Source organism: Choloepus didactylus, chromosome 27, assembly GCF_015220235.1.
Source record: "Choloepus didactylus isolate mChoDid1 chromosome 27, mChoDid1.pri, whole genome shotgun sequence".
Lineage (NCBI taxonomy): Eukaryota > Metazoa > Chordata > Mammalia > Pilosa > Megalonychidae > Choloepus > Choloepus didactylus.
This window is the reverse complement of record NC_051333.1, coordinates 23,649,093-23,657,389: the sequence shown is the minus strand read 5'-3', so window position 1 is coordinate 23,657,389 and position 8,297 is coordinate 23,649,093.

The following is an 8,297-nucleotide window of genomic DNA, read 5'->3' as shown; positions in this document are numbered from 1 at the left end:
TGTATCAATAACTTGTTTTGGTTTTATTGCTAAGGAGTATTCCATTATATGGATGTACCACAGTTTGTTTATACATTCGCCCATCAATGGGCATTTGTGTTGTTTCCACTTTTTGGTGATTATGAATAGTGCAGCTATAAACATTTGTGTGCAAGTTTTTGCATGAACCTAAGTGTTCATTTCTCTAGGATAACTATCCAGGAGTAGGATTGCTATGTCATATGGTACATAGATATGTAACTTTGTAAGAAACTGCCAAAACATTTTCCAGAGTGACTAGACCATTTTTCATTCCCACTAGTAATGTATGAGTGTTCCTGTTGCTAGACATCCTTGTCAACACTTGGCATTGTCAGTATTTTAATTTTAGCCATTTTAATAGGTGTATAGTTGTTTCTCAAAAATTTGCATTTCCTTAGTGGGTAATTATGTTGAACATTTTCCATGTGCTTATTTGCCATCTGTCCTAGTTTGCTAATGCTGCAGAATGCAAAACACCAGAGATGGACCGGCTTTTATAAAAAGGGGGTTTATTTGGCTATACAGTTACAGTCTTAAGGCCATAAAGTGTCCGAGGTAACACATCAGTAACCAGGTACCTTCACTGGAGGATGGCCAATGGCGTCCGGAAAACCTCTGTTAGCTGGGAAGGCACGTGGCTGGTGTCTGCTCCAAAGTTCTGGTTTCAAAATGGCTTTCTCCCAGGACGTTCCTCTCTAGCAAGCTTGCTCTTCTTCAAAACGTCACTCACAGCTGCACTCCGTTCCGTCTCTTTGAGTCAGCATGTTTTATATGGCTCCACTGATCAAGGCCCACCCCAAATGGGTGGGGCCACACCTCCATGGGAGTATCCCACCAGAGTCACCTCCCACAGCTGGGTGGGGCACATCTCCATGCAAACCACCTAATCCAAACATTCCAACTTAATCCCCACTGTTCTGTCTGCCCCACAAGATTGCATCAAAGAATATGGCTTTTTCTGGGGGACATAATACATTTAAACTGGCACACCATCCTTATAACCTCTTTGCAAAGTGTCTAAGTCTCTCGCCTATTTTTAAATTGGGTTGTTTGTTTTCTTATTGTTGAGATTTGAGAGTTATTTATATATTATGGATGCATGTCCTTTGTTAAATAGGTGTTTTGCAAATATTTTCTCCAAAAATAGCTTATCTTTCCATTTCTTTAACAGTCCTTTATAGAGCAAAGTTTTCATTGTAATGATGGAAACCATCTTTAAACTTATTTTTAATATGCATTGTTGGGGATCTGTGGAGTAAAGTTCCCTATTATGTATTGGGCTTTCAAAGACTATTTGGACCTGGTACTTAGTGAATCATCTGGTAAGGTCACTGCCCTTCTCCCGGGTAAGGGGTGGTGATGTCCATTTTAGACTCAGAGCCTGAGAAGGCCTTGGCATTCCCCCAGTTTTTATATTCCTCAATTCTTCTCAATTCCAAACTTATTCATTCAAATTAAGCCCTGAGCATTCCTGACTTGCCCACTCTTGCATAAGCTGTTCCCTGTACCTAAGCATCGGCCTTCCTCCTCCTCACCTAGATAAATCTTGTTCACCCTTCAAACCCCAGCTCACATAATCCATCAAGCCCAAAGGCTACCATGACCCAAAGTTTCTCTTTGTCTATTGTATTCTTTTATGATGTCACTTTTCCTGCCCACCTGGTAGGGGATTTGAGGATTAAATAACATGAAGCACACAGAAGTGCCAGGCACAGATCCTATTAGAAAATGTGTTTTCTGTGCAACTTGCTGCAAAAACAGACAAGTCCCCCAAACTCTGAGAGCCTGTCTCTTTAAGGTTCCTTCCAATCCTGCTTTAGAATCCAGGACCTAGCAAAGGGCTCTGCAAGACGCCTTAACGAGCGCGCACTGGTTAATGTGTGGCCACCCTCAGGCAACGCATTGGCACTTTAACAGAAACCTTCTGGAGGCAGCATCTTCAGCCAAAGGAGAGCAACTAAGGGTGGAATTTCAGACATCTCGGACGCCAGTAGGAGGAGAGGTTTCTGCCTAGGGGGTCTGTTGCTATCTAATGTCCCACCATAAAATGATAGGACATCCCGGACCATTAGTCCACCAGAATGTCCTAGACTTCTTTTCTAGAATGAGGACAGAGAGAGAGCAGACCTAGTTCTGGAGCCCTGTTTCCCATCCCCTGTCCCCAAATGTGGATTCCTCACAGGCGACAGCTGTCTCTGCGGTTTCTTCTAGGCAAGTGATTCATGTCTTTTGCTCAGAAATGATAAGCAGAACAAATGTTTACTTAGACATATAACAGAGGGACAACTGGAAAATGGGACATTGGCAACTGGAAATATTTTGCTGCTATTTGATCCGTGACAATTAGTCTGAATTCGTCATCTGGCGCCCACTGGCCCGGCCGTCTTTGGGCTGGAGCCTCAGTGATGGATACAGCAGCTTGCCTTCCTGGAAGAGGAGTGTCGGTGGCAAAAGGGCACATGAAGAGGAAGACCTAAGGGTTTGTTCAGAGCATCTCAGAGCGACTTGGACCTCCCCTTCCATGACTTTCCCTGGCCATCTGCCTTATTTGATACCTGATCAAGTCCCCTCACCTGGAGGAGCTGTAGTGTACAAGACAATAGAGAAAAGACAATTCTACACACAGGTGGCTGGAACAGCTGAGACTCTTTGGAAACTCTTACGCATTCACAAATTAAAGTGAACGTTTGCTAGCTTGGTGTTTGCATGTGCACATGGGCAAAAAGCTTTTAAAGACCCTTAAAACCTCACAGTAATGACTTTCCATCTTTGGGATACTGCATACCTATTGACTCCTCCCAGAGAGATGCAAGTAACTTGACTATGGACCCTACATCTGGAGCCACTGGGTAGGATTTCCAGTCTAATTATGTTTACAGAATTTAAGATCTTGCATCCTGGTTTATGCATACACAGCGTGTACTAATACAGTCATCCTTAATGCATTATTTAGTAGAAAGATCATAAATATTTCTATAAGAAGGGAGAAAAGGCAGATATATAATTTGATTTTTTTTTTAACCAAAAAGAGAGAAAGGCTACATTTTGTGAAAAACTTCTCACCAGCCCATCCTTTGCAAAAAGCTGGGAGGAAAAAGCAAAGGGTAGATCTCCTGACATGATTCCATTCTCGCCTCAGCGGCATCTCCAGTGTTGGGAACAATGATTTTGTGAGTATAACTAGACTCTCCGGGATGGTATGTGCCACCAGGGCAGCCAACCATGGGCCAAACTGGGAGGGGCTGTTTTAACAACAAACATGAGTCAAGTCTGATTTATCCTGAAAGATGGAAAAAATCAACTCACTCATCAAGGAGAACTTTTCTAAACCCATCACTGCAAGAGTGTAAATGGAGGGACTGGCTCCCTCTCCTTGTGCCCCTGCCCTTCTGGTGGCAGCCTCTGTGTTCTGGGCAGGAGCAGAGGCCTGGAGCAAGTGACGGGGGCCTACATGTGCCTGTTCCTCATTAGAGTGACGGCTGCTGGTTTCTCTGGCCTCTTTTGCTTCCTTCTTCTGCTAACTGCACCTCTTCCATATTCTCAGTCCGTAATTTTGGGTGAGAAGAGAACCCCTGGCTTCCCCATCCCCCACCTCCACTGTTCCCACTTTGAGGGAGAACTTGGGGTCCACCTTGACTCAGTAGCACCTTCCGGCCCCGAGATGGGCTCCAGGTTGGTCCCAGGGCCCCTGAGGATAAGGGCAGGACTTGCACCTGAATCTCCAGGATGAGGACAGCTGATGGGATGGTGTGAGCCAGGGGCTGCCAGCGGGCTTTCGTTTGCCCCTGTGTCTGGTCATGCTCTGAACGAGTTTTGCTGATGTAGTTGGATCCATTTGTGCCTAAAGCTAGACCTACCTTTAGACCTCTCAGTTAACCCCAGTACCTACTCCAGTTAGATGCTTTTGTCTGAGTGTTGGCTTACCTGTTTGTGTTTGCCACCTGCCTTGACAGAGCAGGAAGACACACACGGAGATGATAGTGCGATTTGGGTTCAACTTCTGATGCTGAGACTCCCTGAGGGGACTCAGCGGCTCTCGGGGTGGAACCCCTCCAGAGCCTCCTGGATGTGTCCAGTCCTGCTTCCAGGGATGGGAAGGGACTGTGTGGCTACCAGATGATGGCCACAGTGGTCAGCTCCCATGCCCTCCATTTGCCTCCTTGAACTGGCGGCCGTGGATCAGCAGCCACACTTGGAGCCTTCCTCTGCTTGCCGAGAGGCAGCCTGGAGGACAACGGCCCCTCCTGTGAAATGCCCCCAGGCTCTCCCGCTGCACCCACCCTGCGGCCTTGGGACCTCCTGCCAGCAAGGCTACAGTGCTCCCATGCTGGGTGCTCTTAAGCCCGTGCGGTCGGAACTGACCCAGTGCAACAGCCTGCTCGGAGGCTGCAGCGTGGGCTCACACGGTGGGGTCACTGAGGAACATGGAGGTGGCTGGGAATGACTTCCCAGTGCCCGCTGGGAATGCCCAGCACCATCCCTCCCTGGGTCTGAAGTCCCTGCATAACGCTGGTCTCGAAGATTCTCTGCACCAGCTCTTCCTCTCTCTTTGCATTGACATTTGTTCTCCCTCTCTCTGGGAAACACTCTGCCTTTTCCCTGGGTTAAATCCTTCCCATCCTTTCAGATGTCAGCTTGAAAGGAGCCTCCTTGAGGAAGCCTCCCTGTCCTCAGCCAGGCCAGGCCACCTGCCTGTGAGTCTCATTATTCACTTATTTAGTGTTTGCGTGCTTGGTGTTGCCACTGCATAGCACGTCATGTTTTTCCCGACTGGGTGGCACTGATGGCCCCCAGCTGGCATTTACGGATGCTCGTGGTTGTCTGACCACCTCCCCCATCCACTCCACTTGCCGCATCTCAGGCTTGGATTTTCTTCTCAGCACCAAGTTCTGAGCACCTATATGGACATGGTGAGTTCACGGTGAATAAATGAGGATATCTGCCTGATAGTTCTTGTTTGCAGTCTTCTCTCCCTTCATTTCTACCAAGTCATGCCCCTCCTGCCCTCAGCTGCATGGCCACAATTCACATCCTCCTAGCAGCCATTCCCGAATGACCTCTAAAGAAAAAATAATAATAAATAAGGATAAGAAAAAAATTTCAGGAGTGACACAGAATAAGTCCACCAATGACACAAGCTGAGGGCTGGTTTGGGGTAGGGAAATATTGGGGATAGATCTCAGAATTGCTAAGCTCTGTCCCTTTGGTGTCAGGCACAGGGAGGGGGGCAGCCTCGGAACCTCTTGCTTTTGGGCCCAAGAATCTGGCTGCAATGGGAGCATTTGGTGCTGGGGCTGGGGCTGGCTCTGCAGAGGCCGGGGCTTTGTGGCCGGCCCATCACCCTGAGGCCTCAGTGGGCCTGGCCGAAGAAAAGAGTCTGATAAGTTTTATTCATACTGTGGAGAGGTGGTATAGATTTTATTAGGAGGCCTGAATGTAAAATGGACAGATAACATTGTCAGAGACACCCCGGAGACCTGCAAGGTTCCAAGTGCCTGCGCCATAAATCTGTATTGAACGTCGAGCTGGGTCTAACAATGTAGCTGGTGTGTACAGCCGAGTGTGTGTGTGTGTGTGTGACACAGAGAGAGAGAGAGAACGAGAGAGAGAGAGACAGAGAGAGAGAGAGGAAGGACAACATCTCACAGGCCCCTGATGGGGCCGTGACTGTATCTCCAGGCAGGAGCATAACTACACAAGGCTGAGTCTTGAGCTAATGGCAGGAGCATCTGGAGGCTGAGCCAGAAAATACCTCGCAGCTTTCCACCCACCACTCCAGCTCTCTTGGTTGTCTCTTCAGAAAAGGAAGCAGAGACTTGCCTCCTCCTCATGGTGGCTCTTTTATTCCAAAATGATTCATCCTGTTCTAGGTCAGAAAATGAGCTGTTCCTGGGGGTCCTTCTACTGCCCCAGGTTGGGGAGCCTTTTGTTGGTCACTACACAACTGTCTGGATTTTTAAAGCAATATTTGTTTACTTTTTTTCTAAGTGTAGAAAGTAATACATATTCATAGTAGAAAACCTGGGAAATAAAAAAAAATTCTTAAAAAATAGTATTATCTGTAATCTCTCTGTTCAGAGAAAGTACATTTGTATGTTTGCATCCAATTTTTTAAATAAATATTTTTTTCCAAAACTGTGACCTTACTCTTTATTCATTTCCATTTATTGCTTAGCAATATATCAAGGGGTATTTTTGTATCATTGCTACTCTCTGAAAGCATCATACTTTTTACCAATTGCATAATATTTTACCATTTGGATATACTACTATTTATTGAACCAGTCCACTGTCAGTTGGGCATTTTGGTTGTTTTAATTACCATGCAGCAGGAAGTAGATACAAGAGAGTATTCTTGCATGTAGATTTTTGTGAACGTCTCTGATTGTATTCTTAGGAAAGCCTCAAGACCCTTGGTGGACCACTGGATAACAGTGCCTCCCCTTCTCAGGCTGTTCAGTGGGTCCAAGACTAACCTGCAGCTGATGGAGGTTGTCTTCTGCTGCCTTCTGGAGAATTGTGGTAGATTGCATTATGAACCTCTTGAAGATGTTATTTTTTAGTTAAGCTGTGGCCACCTGAAGCAGGTTGGGCTTTCATCCAGACTACTGGAGGTCTTATACAGAGAAGAAACCAGAAGCCAGGGTCAGAGAAGGACACAGGGAGAAGCCAGCAGTCAGCACAAACCCAGGGGGGAAAGAAGAGGACATTGACATGTACCAGGCAAACCAAGAAACTCCAAGAATTGCCAGCAAGCCTGCACCAGAGCATCATGGTGTTTGGAAAGAAAGCAAGCTTTGTCAACATCTCAAAACTGTTGAGACAGTAAATTCCCATCATGTGGTATTTACCATAACAGCCTGGCAAACTAAAAGAAGAATGAAGCTAATGGGAAAGCAGAGAGGAGGGATGGGAAGACACCTTCTGGATGATTTTCGAATACCTGTATTCAGCTCTTCCTGGAGTTGTCAGTCCCTTTGTCTACCAATGCACTTTATTTAATCCAATTCAAATTGAGCGCCTTTCACTGACCACTCCCCCTCATGGCAAAAACAGGGGGTGAAAGGACACTCTCTGAGCTGGAAGGGGGTGCAACCTGTGCCTACTGCCGGAACCTCTTTTACGTTGAGGGCCATCGAGTCTCTGATTGGAATCTTCCTGGGGTGCTTTGAGGCTCACTACCTTTGAAGGCAGCCAGTTTCTTTCCTGAAAGCTCTGTGTTAGAAGGTTCTTTCTCATATTAGCTGTAATGTATTTTCCTGTGCCTTTTATCCACTGATGAAGGTTAGAGAATGCAAGCATTCTTACTGAGGGCAGCCAGTGCTAGTAATTGCCTCCCCTGCCAATGATAGCTGGAGTTAACCCATGATTCCAGTGTTCAGGTGCTGGCACTTCCATCTACTGCCGGAACGTGCAGAGAGAGCACCAAGTTAATGCTTGAAGCTGCTCCAATTTCCAGCCCTCTCGTTCCCAGTCTCCCCTCATTCAGAGTGGGCTATGAAAGTGGGCTGGTTCAGCCCAAAGCTGCCTTACCCACAGTTTAGCAAATGTCTGTGGAACCTTTAAATCGGTTTCTATCATCATAAAATTTTTTTTTTAACTTATAACCCTAGAAAAAGATAGGCATGGGAGTCTTTATAAAGCACAGAAATCCAGAGGAACATAATTTGGAAGTATTTTGAATCATAACGAGTACTTTTAATGTAAACAGGCAGGAGGAAAAACTTGCTGGAGTTCTGATATAGTACATACACCCAGATATAGATCTTTTGATGGAAATATTAGAGTGTCAGTGGAGTCCAAGACAGATCAGACATCAGTGGCATGAATGAGAGAGGAAGGGTATTTCCTGTGGCTGGAGGGCAGAGGGGGTCAGCAGAAGAAAGGCGTCACTGGGCTCTAGACGGAAAGCAGGGCCAAGTCATAGCTGGTTAACAGCGACCGGTTCTTATAATGACTTGTAGAAAGGTGAACATAAAGAGTTCTTAGGAGTAGGTAAGTACATGTGTTCCAAAAACATCAGGCATTTCATGGGCACTTTCCACGTAACATCTGCACTTATATTTACCTAACGCATTTGTTTGAATTTTCCCATTCTTTGTACTCATGTGCATTTATTTGAAAGGAATTTTTGTATCCTTACCAGAGATGCTAAGCCATGATCATTTGCCTTGAATAGAATGAAAGTAAGACAACATTATTTAATGCTAGCTAGATTTTTTTTTTGTTACCCAGGGTCTGTTCCCTTTTTTGTTGAAAATGATGAACAAAATATG